This window comes from Sus scrofa, chromosome 6, assembly GCF_054392235.1.
Source record: "Sus scrofa isolate SSC_HxYL_T2T_F1_AM1 chromosome 6, Sscrofa_HxYL_maternal_Yorkshire_Landrace_v2.0, whole genome shotgun sequence".
Lineage (NCBI taxonomy): Eukaryota > Metazoa > Chordata > Mammalia > Artiodactyla > Suidae > Sus > Sus scrofa.
Window position 1 is genome coordinate 34,967,247 of NC_139388.1, and position 23,056 is coordinate 34,990,302.

Below are 23,056 nucleotides of genomic sequence, written 5' to 3' on the forward strand. Positions count from 1 at the left end.
CTTAACACCCATCTGTTAGAGGCAGGTATCTTAAACCTCCATCGCACAGATAGTGGCCATATAAACTGGAGAAGAGATGAGATTTCTTGGTCAATTAAACCTCCAAATGCTAGGCAGTAAATGTAGACCACGTCTCTGATGGGCAGCAATGAGGAGGGGTGTGTGTGTGTGTGTGTGTGTGCGCGCGCGCGCGTGTGCGCGCGTGTGTGTATTTAGCAGAACCCACATCATGCAGAAATCCCCCAGGCCAGTGCGCGCGTGTGTGTATTTAGCAGAACCCACATCATGCAGAAATCCCCCAGGCCAGTGGTCCAGGGTCAGGTCTTGCCAGGCAGTGACCAGAGCTACAGCAGGGACAAAGCCAGATCCCCTTAACTCCTATGCCACCAGGGAACTCCTTTTTTGGGTATTTTTTCCAGCTTTACTGAGATATGATTGACAAATTAAAAATTGTATATATTTAGGTTGTATAATGTATTTTAAGATATACAATAGGATGATTTAATATATATATATACATTGTGAGATGATTAACCACAATCAAGTTAATGTACACATCCATCCCCTCATATAGTGATCTTTTTTGTTGTGGTGAGAATACTGAAGATTGACTTTCTTATCAATTTCAAGTATACAATATAGTATTATTAACTACAAGTCCCATGCTGTACATAAGATCCCCAAAATGTGTCCATCTTCTACCTAAAAGTTCGTACCTTTGGCCAGCATCTCCCCATTTCCCACACCCTCCCACTCTAGGCAACCACTGATCCCTCTGGTTCTACATGTTCGGCTTTTTGGTATATTTTAAAGGGAGACAGGAGTTCCCATCATGGCTCAGTGTTAATGAACTTGACTAGTACCCATGAGGATGCAGGTTCAATCCTTGACCTCACTCACTGGGATAAGGATCTAGCATTGCCATGAGCTGTGGTGTAGACAGACACAGCTCAGATCCCCACATTGCTGTACAGCTATAGCTCCGAATCAACCCCTAGCCTGGGAACTTCCATATGCTGTGGGTATAGACCTAAAAGACAAAAAGAAAAAGAAAAAAAGGAGGACAATATAATTTACTCTGGAGAGAAGTCTAATAACCAGTGCATATAAAACATATTTCATTTCACCAATAATAAAATAAACGTAAAATTTTAAAAGAAGAATATACCAATTTTTATCAATAAAATTAGCTAAGATTAAAAAGAAATAGATGAGTTCCCTTCGTGACTCAGTGGTTAACAAACCCGACTAGTATCCATGAGGTTGCGGCTTTGATCCATGGCCTCGCTCAGTGGGTTAAGGATCTGGCATTGCCATGAGCTGTGGTGTAGGTCGCAGATTCCACTTGCTCGGATCTCACTTGCTGTGGCTCTGGCGTAGGCCGGTGGCTACAGCTCCGATTGGACCCCTAGCCTGGGAATCTCCATATGCCATGGGTGCAGCCCTAAAAAAGACAAAAAGTAAAAAATATAAAAAATAAAAATGATATATATCGTATAGTATTAAAAGGAACATACTGCTGATAACTGCAGTAACAAAGATGTATGTACATGCATGGTGCTAAATGAAAAGAACTTCAAAAGGTTACATATAGCTTGATTTTATTTATGTGACAATAAGGAGAAAGCAAAACCTAAGGGCCACCAAACCATAGGGGCAGGGAGAGGGTGTGGCTGTGTAGGAATATGGGAGAATGTTTTTTATCCTGAGGTGGTGGCGATTTCCCAGCTATATATTTCTGTTAGAATTTAGGGAACTTGACATTAAAAGTGGTGACTTTTTCTGCAGGTAAATTATACTTTAAATTTAAAGAGGTAAAACTAGCATAATCTCAGTTTTGTGAGATTGTGAAAATATTATGAGTCTTGTGAAAAAGAAAATATTCCAGAAAGCCATACACAGTATTTTACTGGTTCCTATAGCGGGCGGTAGTTAATGGGTATTCCTGACTTTCTTTTTAGATCTGTTCAAATCGTATAAATTCTTTTTAGAGCTAATCGATTATTTTGTTCATAAAGCCCAGAAAAAATAAAATTATTTTTATGTTCCTTAAACAAGAAAGAAAGAGAGTTCCCGAGGTGGCTCTACGTGTTAAAGACCCAACATAGTGCTCATGAGGATGTGGGTTCGAGCCCTGGCCTCACTCAATAGGTTAAGGATCCAGCATTGCCACAAGCTTTGGCATAGGTCACAAATGTGGCTTGGACCTGGGGACTTCCATATGCCACAAGTGCAGCTGTTAAAAAAAATAATTAATTAAAAAATAAAAAGGAAGAAAGATAATGCCCAGTGTTAATGAGTGGATAATAAAATTAGCACCCTTATACACCATTAGGAGAAGTCTATATTAATGATACAGTAATACATCTCAAAGACATTATAAAATGTGCGCCTATTTTGGTATTTATAGCAGAGGAAGTGAAAGTATTCGCGGGCACATGGATATTCATTGAGTTGTTTATAATCGAGAAAACTTTGAGGAAGTCTAAATGTCTAATATGATAGGAGATTGGTTAGATGAATTATGATATATCAATTCAGTAGTGCTTATAATCACAAACATTAATTATGATTATATAGAAGGAGATTTAATATGGAAAGATACTCAGTGACAACAAAGCATGTCTGCAGTTTCTTTGTCCTCCCCTTTCTACTTTAACATCTTCTATTGCCTTAATGACATCTTTGTTCATTTTTAATTTCCTCAGATACTTCGGAATTTATCAATTACCTCTTACTTTTCTAATGGCTCCCTGTTAAAGATAGAGAGAGATGTAAGAATCTGGTTGATCATTATTTTCCTCAGCACTTCAAAGACATCAGTCCATGGTTTCTTTATGAGTCGTCTGTTTTGGTTCATTTTGTTTTATTAAATATTTTAGGTTGAAATCACTGTGAGATTGACGTTCAACTGGTATAATAATAGGGAGAGATCCCACGTGTCTTTATCCAGGCTCCCCCAATGGTAACTTCTTGCAAAATGTAGTACATTTTCACACCCAGGGTACTGACCTATCCATCAAGATGTAGACCATCTCCATCGCCTCAAGCATCCCTCAAGTTGCCCTTTATGTAGCCACATCCATGTCTTTCCTGCTCCATCCCCTTCATAATTCCTTGTAACCACTAATTCCTTTTCCATTGCTATGCTTTTATCACTTAAGAGTATTATAGAAATAAAGTCAAGTATACGTAGTCTTTAGAGATTGGCTTTTTTCACTCAACATAATTCTCTAGAGATTCATGCATGTTGTTTTGTGTAGCAGTATTTCTTTTTCTTTGCTGAGTAGTATTCCCTGGAATGGAGAGATGAAGATTTGTTTAACCATTCACCTGTTGAAAGAGGTCTGGGTTATTTCCAGTTAAAAGCTATTATGGAAACGACTAAGAACATTCATGTACATGTTCTTTGTATGAAGAAGTTTTTATTTCTCTGGGGTAAATGCCCAGGAGTGTAGTAATTTGGTTTATATCAATGCTCTCAGCATTTTAGATAAACTACTCTCTGAGGGTAGTTTAACTTTCTTCAAGTTTAGAAAATTCTCAGTCATCATCTTTGCTAAAATTCCATCTTCACTGCGTCGTCCATGTTTTTCCCTTTTGAAACTCTGGAGCTTGTCAGTGCATCATGTTTAACTACTCTTTTGAAGTCCTCAATTCTATGCCATCAATTTTGTATGATTGTTTCCAGTCAAAGATTTTCCTGTCTTTTCACATTTATTTTCAAAATTTCTAATGGTTTCCTTCACATAGCCTTCTTTTTCTATTTCATTTCTGCCTGTTTTGTTTCATAATTATATTTTATTTCTTATTGGAATAACTTACTTTATTAATGATTTTTAAGTACACTTATTTTAAGGTCATTTTCAGGTATTTCTCTTTTTTACTTCCCCTTTAATACATTGCTATTTCAAATACTGATTTTGTTGGCTACTGATTTTCCATAAGCATTTGAGATTGTACTCTGCAGACTCATTTTGAATGACAATCTTTTATTTCTTTCTTTCTTTTTTTTTTTTTTTTTTTTTTGTATGAGAGTCATGGGTTTTTTTCCCCCCCCAGTACATTATTTTTTTCTACTGTACAGCATGATGACCCAGTTACACATACATGTATACATTCTTTTTTCTCCCATTATCATGCTCCATCAGAAGTGACCAGACATAGTCCCCAGTGCTCACAGCAGGATCTCATTGCGAATCCATTCCAAAGGCAATAGTCTGCATCTATTAACCCCAAGCTCCCAATCCATCCTCAAGAAAGAAGAGAAATCTCAAATCGACAACTTAACCCATCACCTAAATGAATTAGAAAAAGAAGAACAAATGAAACCTAAAGGCAGCAGAAGGAAGGAAATCATAAAGATCAAAGAGGAAATCAATAACAGATTTTAAAAAGGACAATCTCTTATTTCAATTTTTTGTGCTTACCTAAGTCTATGAGGCAGTCTCTGTCTCTGTCTCCCTCTTTCTCTTTCCAAATGTTTTGTGTTTATTTCCTTCCAGTCCCCCAGAGGTCGTTTAGGTACAAAGTCCAGGTCTTACACAGGTGGCTGGGGACAGTGTTCCTCACGTGACCTGTGATGATGGAGCATGTTCCCCCCAGACCTTCAAGGACTGAAGCTTTTGTAAAAATTCAGTAAAAATGGATAACTAGAAACATCATCACCTGATAATGTATCTTAAGCTTATCAAATTGCTATAAAAAGTCTAAAAGCTTGCTCCTAATTTTTGTATTTAGCTAATCATGTACCAGCAACACAGCCCACAGAATGGAATCAGCTGAGCACCACATCACGCCTGGACTTATGGCTTTTGGGAAAAGGTCCTTGAGGATTTTACAGGTCCAGCCAGGGATCCAGCTACTGTCTTGGGCTGGGAGACACCATGTACTTCTAGGTTATCAGCTTTTGGAAACCACAGCCTCGGAGCAGACATGGCATTTCTTTTTCAGCCTCCTTTTTCAGGAAGAGACATCCTATCTGAGGTCCTAATTTCAAAAATGAAACTGATTTGGTTCTCAACTTTACTTGAGAAACTTCACGAAAGTCAAAATTCATACCTCCAATGCATTTATCTCCACTCATACTCTGTGCTTCTGTTCTGGTTTTAGACTGTGGATGTGATGATGCTGTTTAGGGGAACAGTTATATCTGTTCAATCTTTTTAAAGTATTTTTATTATAGCTGATTTATGGTGTTCTGTCAATTGTTGCTGTACAGCTAAGTGACCCAATTATACATATATATATATATATATATATATATATATATATATATTCTTTTTTTAACGTTATCCTCCATCATATTCCATCACAAATGGTTAGATATAGTTCCCTGTGCTATGCAGCAAGAGCTCAATCTTCTTATTTTAATTGTGTATGCCATAGCAGATAATAAGCAGTTGCTTTCTAATGTCATTTTCCTTCCTGTTTTATGACAGGGATGTAGCCACTCTCCTATTCAAGGCCAAGTTTTTCAGGGAAGTCTAGCTCCAGTCCCTGATATGGGCAGGGAGAGGGATGAATTTACATTGGTCATGTGATACATTGTAGCCAATGAGATGAGGAATCTGGAGAAGACGTTTGGGGAAAGATTTTTGTCTGTCTTAAAAAGAAGCAAAAGAACATTCTTTCTCTGTCTTAAAAAGAAGCAAAAGAACATACACACACACACACACACACTTTCATATATATATGAATGTTGAAGTGAGTGGATGTGAAGGTATGGGAGTGGCTGTTTGTATCCATGAGAGAATCAACCTGAAGACCAAGCCTAAACATTGATGCCAGTGGAGCTGAAAAAGGAAAAGAAAGGCCCAAGACCATGTGGTTCAGCCACAGAATTGGCCAACTCAGAGGTCATCCTCCTTTGTTACTTCCATGATCGGGTATAAAGAATTTGCTTGTTCTTTGAGCTGCTGTGAGTTGGGAGTTTTCTATTATCTGCAGATAAAGACATTCTGACACATATGTCTTTTATTACTATGTGTTTGGAATAGGGTGTCAGTGTAACACATACACGATCTTTAATTTAAAGCTTTCTCATGACTCGTGTAACTTTTACTTTTTCTGGGGGGTGGGGATGTGCCCCAGGAATTGAAACCATGCCAGCTGCCAACTGAGCCACAGCAGTGACAATACCAGATCCTTAACCCGCTGCGCCAACAAGGAACTCTCGTGTAACTTTTAGGGTAATTCATGGTGATACCTCCAAGTATACAGAATAAAGTTGCTTTAAATATACTCACAAATACTTGAAGGGAATTTCTTTATGAACTCATAAGAATATGTTCTCAGGTAGTCTGTTGATTTGGATTGGTAAAGAGGAATTTCTGAAGGGTCTTCCATTCTAGCCAACATTTACTCAACATCTGTTAACTATCATACTCCACAATAGGAGTTATGGGGTTATTAAAGAAGGTAATGGTGGGCCTTTCCTCTTAAGGAATCCAACTAGGGAGATGAGACTTATAATAATAACATGCAACATAATGAGGAAGACACACACAGATTATGTAAGGAGTCAGAAAAAAAAACAAAACAAGCACCATCCTGTAAACATTGTCAATGAATGTGTGTTTCCATTGATTGCTTGGTTACCAAATTCTTTATTGATCAAGGTTAAACCTCACCCTAGCCCGTACTTGAGTCCCATAAATGCTGAACTAAGGTAAAACAGATCGTTGAAAATTTTCTCTATATAATTTGATCAATTGCAGAATTATTTCCAACTCAACTCCACGTTTCTCGTTCGCATGTCTTTGAGTGCAAGTGAAGCAGTTATCAAATTTGATGAAATAGTCCTTAGGGTGGTGTGTTCATTAAATGTGTAACTTTGTCAGAGCGCCACCACATTGCGGATTTTTTTTACAGCCAAGTGGTGAGAAAAGTACCTTTGGAATAGTTACGCACTCACAACATATAAAGTGAAAATTGCGCATGTTCTCAAATCTTTACACATTCCTCTGACTGATCTTTGGTTCCTTACAATGCTGGAGATGTGTGTGAAGTGTGCCTGCAGGCTACATATGTTAAAAGTTAACAGGAAAATGTGTACCAGAAATCAGATGTAAAATTCTCTTCGATCAGTTCAGTGCACCTGCTTATCCAGCCGGATTATTAGTGGTTTCTTTACAGCTGAATATAGACTAACCCCCACATGTCTGTGTGAAGAAGAAATACCTGGAGAGCTGACATATTTTGTGATTGTTTGTGAAAATAAACTTCTAAATTTTCATTTTTTTCCTACACTGTTTAGAGAGTCATTTATGGTTTTTCTTCTTTTTTTTTTTTTAGAAAATTGTTATTTTTAAAACTAGAAAAGAATAAAAATTTTATGTATAGGAAGCTACACAACAGATGAATGACCACCTAATATAAAGGCAGAAATGTATTTTAAGTCAAATATCTTCATATCAAAGAGATTGCCAAGCTGGAGCCAGTAGCACCTGATTTTCAGCAGCTTTCACTGTATCAGAAAACAGACAGTAGGCAAAGCATCCTTCTGAAGATCTGTGCCAGGGAAGTCGAGCTGTCAGCTACTTCTCTAATCAATTACCTTTGTTTGTTCAGCAAACCTAACGCCTACCTTGAGCCCTATCGACACAGATGCCAAGACTGAAAGCAACTGAGCAGGAGAGCAAATAAGGAAAATCAGGCCTAAAGACCCACATGGACCAAAATATAGAGAAAATGATTCTTAAAAAATTGATAATCCGGCAGGAGTGGCCACTGGTATCATGTCAAAGTGTAACTGATTAATTTCAGTGCATCTTTAAAAATCGAAAGTTGGCTCACGCTATGGTACAGAAATTCACTTCTCAATATCTATCCTAAAAAAAATGCGTTTATGCAAAATCATGTACAAGAAGCTCATTGTAAAAAACAAACAAAAAATGGGTAATGTTTTAAATGTCCATCAACACAAGAATGGTTCAACAAGCCATGATACATACACAGCAGTTAATACAATGAATCAAATCTGCGTTTGTCAGTCTAGGATCTTCCTTAAGACATAGGGTGAGTGGAAAAATAAAAACTGACTTCAGATGTTCCCTGGTGGCTCAGCGGGTTAAGGATCTGGATTGTCACTGCTGTGGCTCTGGTTATAGCTCTGGCGAGGGTTTGATCCCTGGCCTGGAAATTTCTGCATCACACAGGTGCATCAAAAAAAAAAAAAAAAAAAAAAAAACACAAAAAAAACACAAAAACTGATTTCAGAGTAATATACAGCTGCATAGTCTGTATGTTAAATCAATAGATAATAAAATAATATAATTTATTTTCCAGGAATGCATTATTTTTATATGCAAATCATGGGAGAAGATTTATTTGGAAGTGACAGGCCACATTGGTTAACACTGACTACATTTGTGGAGATAAGAGGAGACCAGAAATGAAGAGAAAATATTTTCAAGGGGCATTATACCTTAGTTTTGATTACATATGTCCTTCATTTTCTATAAATATATTGTGCACGACTTATAAAATTTAAGTAGATAAACAAATGGAAAGCAATGTAACTCTCTGAGCTCTAGGTTTAAACCCATCCAATATATAAGTAGGGTTTGCTCCATGCTCTTTGAGGCTTCTCTTCTTGAGTTCCTATGATGATTCTGAGCATTGAAGATTCTTAGAAAGAGGAAACAGTCATATGATGAAAGCGTCTTCCCACCCCTCTTTCATGCCTCCAAAGGGGCAAAATCAAACTGTGGCAGGTTTAGAGTGGCCACACTGATTTCTGCTTCTTCAGTATCTCTTAGCTTGGAATCGCCTCTATGTTGTATCACACAACCCTTCATCACTTTCCTCAAATCTCTGGAGTCAACAATATATTCTTGAAGCACCCATGGATGTACTGAGATGGAACAGGCATGATGAAAAGGCCAAGCCAGCAAAGAGCGTCAAAGAATATTGGATAGATCAGAGGCCCATGGACTAGACTAGGAATCTTCCAGTCTCTCCCATGGGAAATCTTGCCCGTGGACTGCAGATGCACTCGCAAGATATACAAGTATAAAATGGGATGGTCAGAGTTATTGAGAAGGAGGGAACTCTCTTTCCTTTCAAGTTGCTGAAACTCTTGGTGGCCATGTTGCTTCTTCAAGGAAGAGATGTTTGAAAATGAAACTGGATACAACAGAAAAAAAAGACATGGTAAAAAGAAGACCACAGATGTTTAATAGTGCTCATTTGTTCTTCTGGATCCAGCCACCATGATTTAATGTAGAAACACCCATGGACTTTTGAATTATGTGAGCCGCTAATTTCCTTTTAATCCTAATACTTTGCCTCTAAATATGCTCTGTCTAATACATCCATCCAATTGAAACCAGCTCATAGATCTCTGAGCGCTGAAGGTAGAGAGAATGGAAGGTGAGGGCCACCCTCGCTTGCCTTGTTTTGAGTGGGTGGTGGACCTGAACTAAGGTTTTTATCTCCAGGGATCAGAAGACTTCTTTAGGGATGGGGTTGTGCCCAGAGTCAGGAGGGCTGTTCAGAGGAAGCTTTTTGTAGTAAAGCTGGGGAATGCCACCTGTAGTGAGTCTGGCAAGCTAATGTACATGGAGATTCACCCCAGAGAGCAGGGAGCCAACATTTATGGCTTTTTGTAGTAGGTTTATATTTAATCCAAGAGGAACTGAGCTTCTGCCTCTACATCTTTGGTTCATCTCCCCTGCTCAATAGAAGTTTTCTCTTACCCTTAGTACAATGCACTCTAGTCTTAGAAACATTTTCTTATTTATTTATTTATTTATTTATTTATTTTTGGTCTTTTTGTCCTTTTTAGGGCCACACCCTCGGCATATGGAGGTTCCCAGGCTAGGGGTCCGATCGGAGCTGTAGCCACCAGCCTACACCAGAGCCATAGCAACTCCAGATCCAAGCCATGTCTGTGACCTACACCCCAGCTCACGGCAACACCAGATCCTCAACCCACCAAGCGAGGCCAGGGATCGAACCCGCAGCCTCATGGTTCCTAGTCAGATTTGTTTCCTCTGTGCCATGACAGGCACTCCATTTATTTATTTATTTATTTTTTAGAAACATTTGCATACACTGTATTGCATGTGATCCTTACAGCTGGTTGTAAAAGAGCCTGGTAGGAAATGAGGATTTCCCTCTTTACAAATGTATCAATTGAGGTCCAGTGGTTTTCCTAAGGTCCTGGATGAAAACCCTGCCATGATAATCATCTATATTTGAATGGCATCCACACACTTGTCCTTGGCCTCCTTGACTTTTTCTCACCTGGTCCACCCCTGATTCACCACACCTCTTTGTCCAGCCTCCCTGGAGAAGCAGCCCTTCTACTCTGCCTGCACCAGCACCAGCTGATTTTTAGCCTTGCTGTTTTATTCTCCTAATCTTTAGCTGGCTGTCTCTCCCTCACCTTCGAGATCTCAACTCAAATATTGTTTTCTCAAAGGGACTTCCCTATAACCCTACCCAAAGTAGTTGCCTCTCATCACCCTGTATCACATGGCATTTTTTATTTCCTTTACAGCTCTCGCAAACATCTGATCATTTCTTGTTCCTGCTGTCATTGGTGATACTGATTGTGGTGTTATTGGGACTCTACCAGAGAAACAGAATGATCGGATATATGTACCGGTGCGTAGATGAATAAAAAGGGGTTTATTTCAAGGGACTGGCTGATGTAGTTGTGAGGGCTCCCAAGTCCCAAATCTGTAGGGTGGACCAGCAGGTTGGAAATTCTCAGGCTGGAACTAACACTGCAGCCCACATGTTCTCCTTCCTCAGGGAAACCTCAGTTTTGCTATGAAGGTCTTTCAACCTGGGTGGATGAGGCCCACCCAAACTGTTAAGAATAATCTTTAATTAAGGTCAACTGATTGTAAGTATTAACCACATCTACCACATACTTTAACAGCAACTCCCACATTCGTGTTTAATTGAAGAACCGTGTACTATAACTTAGCCAAGTTGACACAGGAAACTGGCGGCTTATTTATTGTTCTTCCCCCTTGGGAAAGTGGGTTCTATGAGAAGAGGGCTTTTCTACTTTGTATCTCTTGTACCTTGTTGCATAAGTGAGGGAAGTGACAGGCAGCCATTTTTCTCCAGAGGGCCCAGATACACCCAGGTGACATCTCAGTGTGGCCACAAGGTGGCATCTGCTGGAGGGTTCCTGAGCCACTGCCCACTGATCCCCTCTCTCAAAAGCAGCTGGGATTCAGAGCCAGGTCTCCGAATAGCTCATGGTAGGCCTGGCCAGCTGCCATGGGGACCCCGCTCTCCCCTCAATGTGTAAAGTGGAACCTCTGCCCTCCCAGGTTTGGACTCCTCAACCTCACTCAAGCAGCTGTCCCAAGACCAAATCAGAATTCCTTGGAAAGCCTGCCAGGGTGGAGTCCTGAAAGCAACCTTTGAGGACATGAGGCTAGAGACCTCAGGTTCATGCAGGGAGTAAAAGCTGCTCCTTAGATGGAGCTGAGCGCAGCCACTCTTCCCACCAGAGCACCTGGTAAACCATTGAGTGATGACAGGTTCCTGTTGGCAGAGAGCTCTCTGCTATTCACAGTGGCCATGGCACCACTGAGCCACTTTGGGGGACCCTCTCCCCAGTGTGAGGGGAGTCAGGAGAAGACCGTGCCCAGCTGAGGCAGGTATGAGCATCTTCCTCATGTGCAATACATTACACTAGTGTTATTATTCCTGATTTAGATGTTACACATCTTCCCCAGTAGAATGTAAACACCTTGCGAGGAGGCATCCGGAACAGAACCGCTTTGGTAATGAGCAAGCATAGCTGGAACAGTGCCTGGCTGTGGTAGGTACTCGATTGACATTGAGTGAAGAAAGATAAAAGGCAAGAAGCAAAGGAGAAGGGAAAAGGAGGATGGAGGGAGGAAAGGAAGGAGCAAGGAGGAAGGAATCCATTACTCTTCACTGAACCAGCCTTAGAGGCTTCAAGGCCCCTGAAATCTGGGCTCTGTAGAGGTCAGGGGGCTAAGGATCAAGCTGGCATTGAGTCCCACATCCAGAAATATTTCTCTGCTGTTACTGAGTCAAAATGTAGCCCCAGTGCTACAATGTGACCAGAATTATCAAAAACTAACTGAGCATTGAGCTACATCACTGAGTTGACAGTGCATCTGGATGTTGTGGTCTTTGGGGTTTGCACCATAGGGGTCCAAGATAAATTGGTGACACTGATTGTGATGGGGAAAGAGGAGGGGTGAACAAAGAAAGAGATGTAACTGGGGTGTCATGGTTACTGGCCTCAGTTCTGCACCAGTGATTCTTGGGCAAACCTCTTTCTCTCCATGCCTGAAATCTCATCTTCAAAATTAAGGGATTGGAGGAAAATCAGTGGCACTCAAGCTTTATTTTTAAGCAGTGGCATCTTGCAAGGAATCCCAGTATATATAAACAGAGTAGTAGAACTTGATTGGTATATGCATATTATATATTCAAATATATAACATTTATGTATACAGGTAAGAACAATAATATGCCTTGATATAACCCAACTTTTAAAATCAGGAATATTGAAAGAAAGATGCAGCTTTATAGCTGCCTAATCCAATTTATTTTTAATTCCTCTGATTTATTTTTAATTTTTGTCATGGCAAAACAAGGAGATGCTCACAGGCAAGCACTTACAAATGGTAAATGCTCATTTTTCAACTTCAGAATCTCCAAGATCTCTTAACTTTAATAAGTTAAACCTTATTCCAAGGTCTTCAGAGAAGGGAGTGAACTTGGAAACACAATTTAACATTTGAGGTCACCAAAGAGCTAAAATACATTTTATTAACTCACAAGCAGCTAAAAAGAATGTTTGCACATCCCCTGAAACACCACCAGCTCAACAACCTGAACATCATTAGGCTGGAGGTCCCTCTGGTTGTTGACTATGTGCTAGTCCCAGAGAGAGAGATGATTATAGTCTGAACAGTCTGTTTTATATGGTGCATTTTTCAATTCTTTTACTGCAAGGTGTTTTCAGAAATTATTTCATCCCCCTAAAAAACCTGTGATGCACATGCTATTATTCCCCTGTGTATAAATAGGAAAACTGAGGCTTAGCGGAGTTAAGAATTTTCCAAGGACAATGGGTAGTAAGTGGCAATGCTGGGACTTAGACCCATATCTGTCCTCTCTGGATTTCTTGTTCTTAACCATTTGGTAATATATGGGTAGTTTGTTAAAACCCTGGTTCAGAGCAGAACTGGTCCTGACCACACCTGGTCCAGGAGGAAGAGGGAGTGACACCCCAGCCATGTCAAGATGGTGGTGACTCGACTTCTACAAGCCCTTGCTCCCTTGTTTTGCTCTGGCGATGCTTCTCTCCTACCGGCTTGGCAGCCAATGCCCCTCCGGGTTGCTGGCATGGCTGCCAGGTTTCCTCCGCGGGGGGAAAGAAAGCCTCCCATTAGCAAGGGCTACAGCTTGGAGCATCCCTGGGACGGGAAGCATCTGTTGCTGCTTCCATTGTTCCAGCTGAGAGCACGCTAATTGTCCTCTCCAAAGTTGGACTGCAGTCTCCTGCCAGAGGGAAATTATGGACCCTTTTTCAGCAGGCGCACTGTCCTTTCTGCAGCTGTCAGCTGAATGGCCCCAGGAGGAACGGGCTGATTCGGAGGGGAGGGAGGACGGAGGTCTATCATGCATCCTGATCCGTACAGGGAAGGAGAGTTAGCACAGCCCATGTGAGAAAGCAGGGCACCCACCAGACAGACACCACCCAAAAGCACACAGGCAGGTTGGCAACAAGCCTTCCTGACCATTCCACTTGACTCCGTGGCGTCTGTGATGGCTTGTGATGCTGTTGGGTAATTCAGGGCCTTGAACGGAGGCAGCAGGATGGAGTAAAAAGTAGTAGAACAGGCTTGGGAGTCAAACCAAGCACCCAGCTCTGTCACTTATTAACTTTGACCTTGAGCAAATCACTGTCACTTATCTACCTTACTAGGCAACTGGGGGCCAATAAATAACCATAAAATATTCAGCAGAGGTTCAGAGCATAGCTGATGCTCTAAAAATATGATTTATACTTGTTGTTGTTGTTGTTATACCTCTAAGTGTTTAATTATATGGAGACAGTCCACATACGCAGGGTCTCCTAAGTAAGGAGGTAAGAGGAGTGGACAGAAACAGAACAGTAGCATCACTTATATTTACTCAAAAATATTTTGTCTTTTCAAAACATATTTTGTACAATTTTTAAAGGTTTCACCTGGCTAACGTTATTACCAAATACGGCTATATGCCCTGTGTTGTACTACTGCACATCCTTGCAGCCTGTCTTACCCCTACATACTGGAAACCCGTCCCAGAGTTCTGAAATATAGGCACTATCTATACACGCAAACAAAACTCTGTAATAAAACAATTTCTGAGCAAAGGAAATAATTTAAGTCACCTACTATGTTCCCAGTATGTGCTGGCTATTAAGCACCCAGCTGCCAACAAGATAACCTGGCAGTACTAGGACGTCTCATAGGATGGATGTTCTGCCCTGGAGGAGCAGCCAGTGTTGGAAGAAGTTGCTGGAAACTTGGGCCAGCTGTTGGAAGGTACTGAGCCTCAGGCCACATCGTGGCTCCGGGGTCTGACTGGGACCCCGGGGTCTCAGTGCTCTCTGACAATACAACAGGAAAGACGCAGGTCGAGGGGGGGGGTCTCCTCCACTCCCAATCCAGTTTCAACACTTCCAGGTTGTGGGACTTTGAGGGGTCCTTTCTCCTTTCTGGCCCCCATTTAGCTCTAGCCTAAGGATAATGACTGCAAACTCACCTGGAGCAAGCGCTGCCAGGTACAGGGAGGAGCTGAGCAACCAAGCACCTTGTGAATGTCTTTGGAATCCAAATGGAAGATGCTATCCGCATCGCCTCCCTCCTCTTAAGGACTCCAATACTTTGGGTGTTGTCCAATTCCCCAACATGAAGATTCCTATTTTGAATTGATAAGAACTGTGGTATACACACACACACACACACACACACACACACACACACACACTGCCCCTAAAGAGCAAATCATGTCTGTGGTCAGACATGCTTATCACAATCATGTCCTTCCCTCTAAGGCAGAGAAAGGAGATATTACACATGTTGCCTCTCTGAGAGCCTTTCTGATCTGGCCCCCAAATGCCCCAGAATCAGGCTTAAAGGGCAGATACTTCTAAGAGAGCAGCATATAAAGGTAAATTCTTCCTCTCTGTTAATTAACTGGTGTCTCATCACAGCTGCAGACATACCCGGAGGCCCGTAGTTTTCCCCTGTGCTGTCTCACCGTGGGCTGGAGGAGAACAGGGGTCCTGGAGAGAGGAAGCCGTAGATGCTCAACGAATGTTTCTCACGCTAGAAACTAAATTCGGGGCTAGGAGCAGAGTGGACTTGAAGACAGAATAATGTCATTTTCCACATCTTAGAGCTTAATGTCTAGAAGAGAAAACATATCATTCAAAGCATCCCACGAATGTATCATTTGAGACCGTGATGGGGGCCCTCAAGGTAAAATACAGGGTGTTAACAAAAGTGCGACCAGGGAGTTCCTGTCGTGGCTCAGTGGTTAACAAATCCAACTAGGAACCATGAGGTTGTGGGTTCGATCCCTGGCCTCACTCAGTGGGTTAAGGATCTGGCGTTGCCACGAGCTGTGGTGTAGGTCACAGATGTGGCTCAGATCTGGCGTTGCTGTGGCTGTGGTGTAGGCCGGTGGCTACAGCTCTGATTAGACCCCTAGCCTGGGAACCTCCATATGCCATGGGAGCATCCCTAGAAAAGACAAAAAAACCAAACCAAACCAAACAAAACAAAACAAACAAACAAACAAAAAAAAAAATGCAACCAGGGGCCCTAATGGCATTTGCACATGGAGAGGCAGTCCCTGCCTAAGGAAGCAGCGCTCAGGGTCAGGTCGAGCCTGAGCTGATGGAGTGAAGGAAACCCAATTCCAGAGTGGAGAGGGCCTTGAGCAGAAGGAAGGCATAGGCAAAAGCCTGGAGACAGAGGAGAGCAGGCAGTGCGCTTCCTTAGAGGATCCTGAAGGCCAGTGTCCTCAGAACAAGACACTGGGGGTTGGGGGGAGTGAATCACAGAATAGACAATAATAAAAAGATGGCATCTTAGCCCCGATCATCTATAAAATGGTCTATGGCAAGGATCGTGACGCTCTATTGGGGACGTACAAGCCCAGAACAGTGAGGGGGAGGGGCGGAGGAGGAGTGAGGCGCTGTGGTCTTCAGCTCTGGTGCACAGACCGCGACTCTGTCCTGTGACTCAGTGACAGAGCAGGCTTCCCCAGGCTGCATGGAGGGACTGCGTGCTGGGGCGGTCCCTGAGAGGGAGAACAAAGGGGGGTTTTCTGCCCAGCTCTTTCTCCCATCTCCCACTGGCCGGAATTGAACAATTCCAGCTTATTTCATCTGGCTCCTCAGGGACCACACAGAGAGCCAGGGCCCCCTTACCAGGAAGCAGAGTTTGTGCCAGTCTGAAAGAGGAGGGAGGACCCAGCCCGTGGGGCACAGACCAAGAGGGAGCAAGGCAGAAGCAGCTGAGGGGCCCGAGGAGCCATCAGAGCCGGCAACCTGACTCAGGCAGAGAAGGGAGTCTGGAGGTAGAGGGACATGGGCATTCGCCCTTATTGATACCTGTTACAGAGGCCACTGGCATTTACTTGTATTCTATTGTCCTTTCTTCCAGACCATCAAGGACACTTCCCAAATCCCCACCTCCACCCGTGACATCTAGATGGGAGCATGTGGCAGATTGCAGCCAATGGAATATAGGCAGAAGTGACATACACATCACCTCCAGATCTGGCCAGAGAACCCTCTGTAGATGCTCCCAACCCCTTTTCTTCCCCACAGCTGTGGGATGAGAAGCCAAGTTCGCCAAGGCCATAGATGATGGCCTGGGACAGTCGTGGGGTGGAAAAAGCCCGAGTCCTCAAGTCACCCTCTAGAAGACCATCATTCTGGAGAGCGGTCCTGCCAGAAACAGCCCCACTGGACTTGGAGTAGGTGATCAATAAATGTAAATGGTTTTTAGGCACAGAAATTTGGGGGTGTTTCCTATAGGAAGTAACATCACTATACCCTAACCAAGACCAGAGCCTTTGATGCTCCACAAGTACTTGCTAGGTTTTCCCATGTAAACCTCATAACAACACAAAAAGAAGGGATTTTTTTTACTCCCATTTAGCAAATGAATAGAATGAGACTCAGAGAGGTTGTCACTTGCCCAAGGTCACCCAGCAAATAAAAAGTGAGCACGGATGTAAACGCACTATCTTACTCTTTGCACTGAGTCTTTCCATCTCCTCCTCAGAGTGAGGACTAGAAGGGAATTGAGTGTGGGGAAAGGCACATATCCAACAGGGGGCATCTCCTGGCTTTGACCATGGTGCATCCGTGCAGGGAGGGTGCAGATGCTGATTTTATCCTTACTCGTCTTACTCCAGGGAAAGCTGGAGTCAGCTAGCAATGAGAGAGACTCCAGAGAAATCAGTAGGAAAGCCTCTGAGTTTCCTCCTGTGTTCCTTCCAGGGAGGGACCTTGTAAATAGCAACAAAAGGGGTTAAATTAAAAAGAAAAAAAAAAGCAATGCTGTTTAACCACAGTCAATGAAATTAGATAAAATTATCTGCTAGTCTTTATGAAAAGATCTAATGCAGCCCTCTACAATAAAGGCTCTATATGGCTTGCAAGATACAGTAAAATTAATTTTATGTCAGGCTGCCAGACGCTGTTAGAAGAGTGTGTTTATGTAAGCAGTCCCAGGGCTTCAAACATTGGGCTATAAAGGCTGAGTCTCAGGAGCAGCTTGGTGAGGAGAAAGCCAAGTCCCTGTACTCCCCCTGGGGCGACGTCTCGGAAAGCTTTATGGCTGCACACCCTGTTGGATGGTTTTCCTTAAATAACCCCTCCTGACAACACCTGGCAGAGCCCCACATGAGAAATGGTCTGATCTGTCTGGGTTTTTGCTCTTTTGCAGCAAGGTGGAAAGGAATCAGAAGTGACTGTCTTTACTTGAAAACGAGGTAAGGATAGTTCCTATGTGTAGAGATACGGATTAGACTTTCTCCAGGGAGTCAGGCTTATCGCCGGGAAGGAGAAAATGAGCTCAAGCAGGGCTTGATTAAAAGAAGTGGAGATGTTGTTTGGAGCATCGACTCCGTGTCCAACCAAAGTGCTGTGGACTTGTGAGGAAGCCACTTCTCATCCATGGCTGCACTGGCCTGCCTCCCTTGCATCTAGATGGGATCATGAAATATCACCGACAGGACTGGACTGGAAGTCCTGTGACTCTTTTAGACCAATGAACTTGGGAAGCAAGTGCCTGCACCAGCCCCCTTTTCCCTTCCACTGGCTTCCTGCAGAAGAGCACGTCACCGAGAAATCACAGAAGGGATGACAGAGCCACAATGTGGAAGGAGCCTGGGTCCTGGAGTCTCTACTTGGAGACGAGCTAACACCAATTAGAAGGATCCATGTTGGACATTAGGTGAGTGAGAAATCAACTTCTATTTTGTTTAAGTTGATATACTGGGGAATTTTTTTAGGGTAGCTAGTATTAGCTGATAGTGTGACACTCAGCCCTAGAATTGGGACTAGTACTTTTTCTTCACATTCATGAATATGTAGCAAGTATGTTGCTCCCATCCCTGCCATGCCCAATGGAAATATTGTTGCTTGATGATAGTGTTTTTGTCAGTCTTTATGTGGTTTCAGAAACCCTCTTAACAAGGCTGTTTTTACCAAATGATTGAATTTGGGATTCAGAATATCTCTTTGCTATACTAGCATGATTGTAAGTTTCTTGAGCTGAAGGTTTAACATCTATCACTTATCATATTGCAGTTCAACGTTGTTGAAGGAAGGAAGGAAGGAGAGATGTTTTAGAAAGATCTATTTCTCTATACGTATAACCATCTTTAGGCCACAGAGCTACCCCAGAAGCTTGGGGAACGGGGCATTGAGACAATTATCAGGATAATTCAACTCAGGGTATTTGGAATTCTTTTGTGGCACAGCAGAACGAATCCAACTAGGAACCATGAGGTTGTCGGTTCAAACTCTGGGCTCGCTCAGTGGGTTAAGGATCTGGTGTTGCCCTGAGCTATGATGTAGGTCGCAGACACGATTCAGATCTTGTGTTGCTGTGGCTGTGGCTAGAGCTCTGATTTGACCCCTAACCTGGGAACCTGCATAAGCTGCGGGGGCAGCTCTAAAAAGAAAAAACAAACAAACAAAAAACAAAACCCTTGAAGGTATGAAGGTTGCTGATGACCTTGTAGTGGCCATCCCAGGGTCCATCCGTATTCCCTGATAATCTCTCACCTCTGTACTTCACTTTGCCTGCATTGAGAAAGCAATCTAAACGGTTCAGATCTGCTTGGAGACCCAGGGTCGGGAGGTGAGGGAAAAAACTCACCCTATTGTTCAGAATATCACTAATGTCTTAAATATCATAGCTAGACAGATATTTCCCTAGAGTCCCCCCAGGAATCTGTGTGGACAGCAGTGAGAAATGACAGAAGGGATGACAGAGCCACAATGTGGAAGGAGCCTGGGTCCTGGAGTCACCACTTGGAGACGAGCTAACGCCAATTAGGAAGATCCATGTTGGTGGCCATCCCTTTCCTTCCCAGCACCAGCTCCAGGAGCAGGACTCCTGTACCCATCATTTCATTTGATCATTGTTCAAGTAAAGAAAGTAGAGGGGAATTTACCCATTTCACAGATGAAGAGAGAATCCTAGAAGGAATATGACTCGACACCACAAAATGTTTAAGATAAGCTCAAGCCGGGAACCCAGGACTCTTAAAATTCCATTCGTCCATTCATTCATTCATTTATTCATTCAGTTAATATTCATTAAGTACTTATTTGTCAAGAACTATTAGCTCCTGGGTCTTGCTTAACATGCCCTCATACCATTTCTCCTCAGCACAGACACGTGTTTCCTCCTCATGCTTGGTTCTTCATAATGCGTTGTCCTTTCCCTTCCACACTCTATTGGACTGTTCAGGGCAAAATAGTGGGAAGGGTGTCATATGGCAGGAAAGCATTGGACCTCACTCTGGTACATATGTACAGTCTAGAATTTGACTGGAAGGAACAGAGGGACGGTCTAATGTCTTTGGCTTTTCCTTGAGGCCTAAATGCGTGCCCTTGATGTCTTAGCCTAGGCTTCAGATTTACAGTTTGAGAAACGTAGCTCTCAGCTCAGAGCCTGGATCTATAAACACCACAGTCCAGCTTTGCTGGCTCTCAGCCATCACAGCATCTGAGATAAACATGGAACTGGTCTGCCCGGTCACTTCCACAGACATCAGGGCCCTCCTCTTCCAGCCCAGCAGGAAAGCTTTCCCTTGGCCTTCACTGGGGGCCAAGGATGACCAAAGGAGGCCCATTCCTTCAATCCCTGCTAGACTCACAAATACATCAATTGCTTACCCTTAGAGAGAAGTAGGAATTCTCCTGGAAGGGGCATAGTGATGTCATAAGGAGAAAATTAATTGTCATAGATGGATAAGGTATTAGCAATCCTGGAACACATAACGGTGTTTTTTCTTTAAGTCCTTGGAAAACTCACTTTTACAGTCCTCCAAGACTTCTCTTCGACCTCATTTTCCCCTCCTTCCCATAAGGTGTGCTCCACTCCACTGCTCACGAACTCCCAAGCTCACAGTTTTAATCGAGCTGCCCCAATGTTGCATAAATAAACTGAAACACACCTCTTCTTTCTATCTGCTGAAGCGAGCCCTGCCCACTCTGCCAAGTCAGATACAAGTTTGGTGAGGGAATCACATCTTTCCCCCCAAACTTTCTATGGTCTGGAGAAAGGGGCCCACACCACCCCATTCATCACGGCTCCCCCTGTTTCTCATTAAATTTATGTGTGTTGATCCCATATTTCCTCTGAGATTATAAACCTTGTGCGGAAGAGGCAATATATCTTGTACTCTTTAGTGTGTAAATTAAGCACTCTGCTTTTTAAAAAAAATTAAATGTTCTTGTTTTATTATCGTTCGAGCAATGGGCGAAGGCCTTTGGTCTCACATAATAGATGCTGTCTTCTAAAAGATAATCCCAATTTAGGGTCTAAGTGGATTTGCCATCTGCTACGAAGAGTTTTAAGTAGATGAGATTGCCACGTGGGGAAAACCTAGAGCCCTGGGCCCAACCTTCCAAGGAGCCCCTGGCTTATAGGTTCTGAGGATTAGACACGGTGACATCCTTAGAGATGAGGTGACTTAAGAGAAAGTGAAGGGACTCCGCCTCCTCCCCTCTCAGTAACTTTTGGAAATCTTGGAGAAGAGATGGCATGGATGTGGGTCCCAAGTCTTCCCCAAATGAATAAGCAGGGCTGCTGAGCAGGGAATGCTAGGGGTGCCTGTTGTCCCCATCTGCCTGGGAAAGGCCCTGAATCAGTTGCCCCGTGTTCTCACCACATCCCCCGCTCCCCCGAAGCTGGCCGAGAGCCAGGCGGACCTCCAGCATTAAAACTGGCAAATGAGATCTGAGCTTTGATATACCCCCCCTTTTCCCTCGTTCAAAGAGGATTTTGATGCCAGCCAGCACCATATGTTGAAAGGGCCCACGCACAATCCTATTACCTTCGCAGGAGGCATTAAATAATTACATTAATTTACCTAAATATGGAAAAAAAATCGTTACAAATCAGGGACACTTGGCAAATTTTCCGGCTGCACATTTTTCTCTTGGCACAGTGTACTGTCCTGTTGGGTTCCTATTGCTACTTGGAGTGTTTTCTTTCATTGTGGGGCCCATGGCTTCTCTTGTTCTGTTTAATTTTCTTGAAGCTGGTTCCATATTCTGGCTACAAACATATTGTAGGGGGAAAAAAATGCCCACAAAAGTATGGATTGTGCCGAAGCGTACCCTAAGGGGGAGTGCATAAAAATAGTAATTTCTCGTATATGAAACCTTCCAAGGGGCGGTCTTTCACACGAGGCTTTAAGGAAAAAAGGCAAAGGAATGGAAAGGAGAAAAGGGAGAGGGAAGGAAAGGATGAAAATGAGAAAGAGAAGGGGGGTAGGCTCTGGGGTGGGAGGTGAGCCGTCTGGTTTCCCTGCGTACGAGGACAACCAACGGGGCTCTTCTTTGGTGGACTTTCTATGGAAACACCTCCTCTTTGGTGTGTGTTCTCACCATCAGTGCCCACTGTGTCTGAATCCTGTGCCTCTTTGATTTGCTGTGGAATTGGAGAGCTGCAGTGATGGTGATGTGTACATAGCCCCTGCCCCTCTTCAGCAGCCTGTCCTCACGGGGAGGCCAGAGTGAACGACCCCCTACACCCCCCAGCTGGAGAGGCCAAGGAAAGGGAGGTCCTGGGCTCTTAGAAGTTCCTCTGACCCAGGGACGGCCCACAATGCCCTCCCTTGGGATAAGGTCTTCTAGCAGGTGCTTCCCAAAGACACTGAGAAAGATCAAGCTGTTTGCTTTTGTTTCCAGCCCACTGCAGAAAGAATTTCTTTTCTCATCACATCTTTTTTTTTTTCTTTCTTTGGATGTTGTAGTAAAGTCAAATTGCTGGGGAAAAAAATGTCTCAATGTTTCCTCTTCTCTTAATTTCTAGGCTTATCTCCTTTTGCATGGCTGAGTGAGGACCAGTCCATGGCCCAGCCCTAGAGCAGCCATGTTTTAAACCACAAGGAGATGAGATGCAATTAACATGGGCCCTTCTGGAGTTCCCGTTGTGGCGCAGGGGAAAGGATCCAACTAGGAACCATGAGGTTGTGGGTTCGATCCCTGGCCTTGCTCAGTGGGTTAAGGATCTGGTGCTGCTGTGAGCTGTGGTGTAGGTCAGCAGCTACAGCTCCGATTTGACCCTTAGCCTGGGAACCTCCATGTGCTGCAGGAACGGCCCTAGAAAGACAAAAGATAAATAAATAAATAAATAAATAAATAAATAAATAAAATGGGCTCTTCTGAGAGAGGAGTCCATTGACATTGGGACAGGCTGTCACATCTTTCCAAGGGCAGAAATACAAAAGGAGCAGCTGAGCAAGTTCCTCTGCGGTGCAGTGGTTGTCACCACAGCGGCCTGGGTGT

General features: G+C 43.1%; 1 long non-coding RNA gene across 1 annotated transcript in view; it reads left to right on the plus strand.

Annotated features, from left to right (window-relative positions):
• The window catches only part of LOC110260960 (uncharacterized), a 189,727-nt gene that overhangs the window by 86,020 nt on the left and 80,651 nt on the right, over positions 1-23,056 (plus strand). Inside the window, exons 3-5 of the long non-coding RNA XR_014805898.1 lie at positions 10,508-10,614; positions 16,677-16,992; positions 17,970-18,479. This is a non-coding gene — a long non-coding RNA (uncharacterized LOC110260960). The remainder of the gene's footprint in view (positions 1-10,507; positions 10,615-16,676; positions 16,993-17,969; positions 18,480-23,056) is intronic.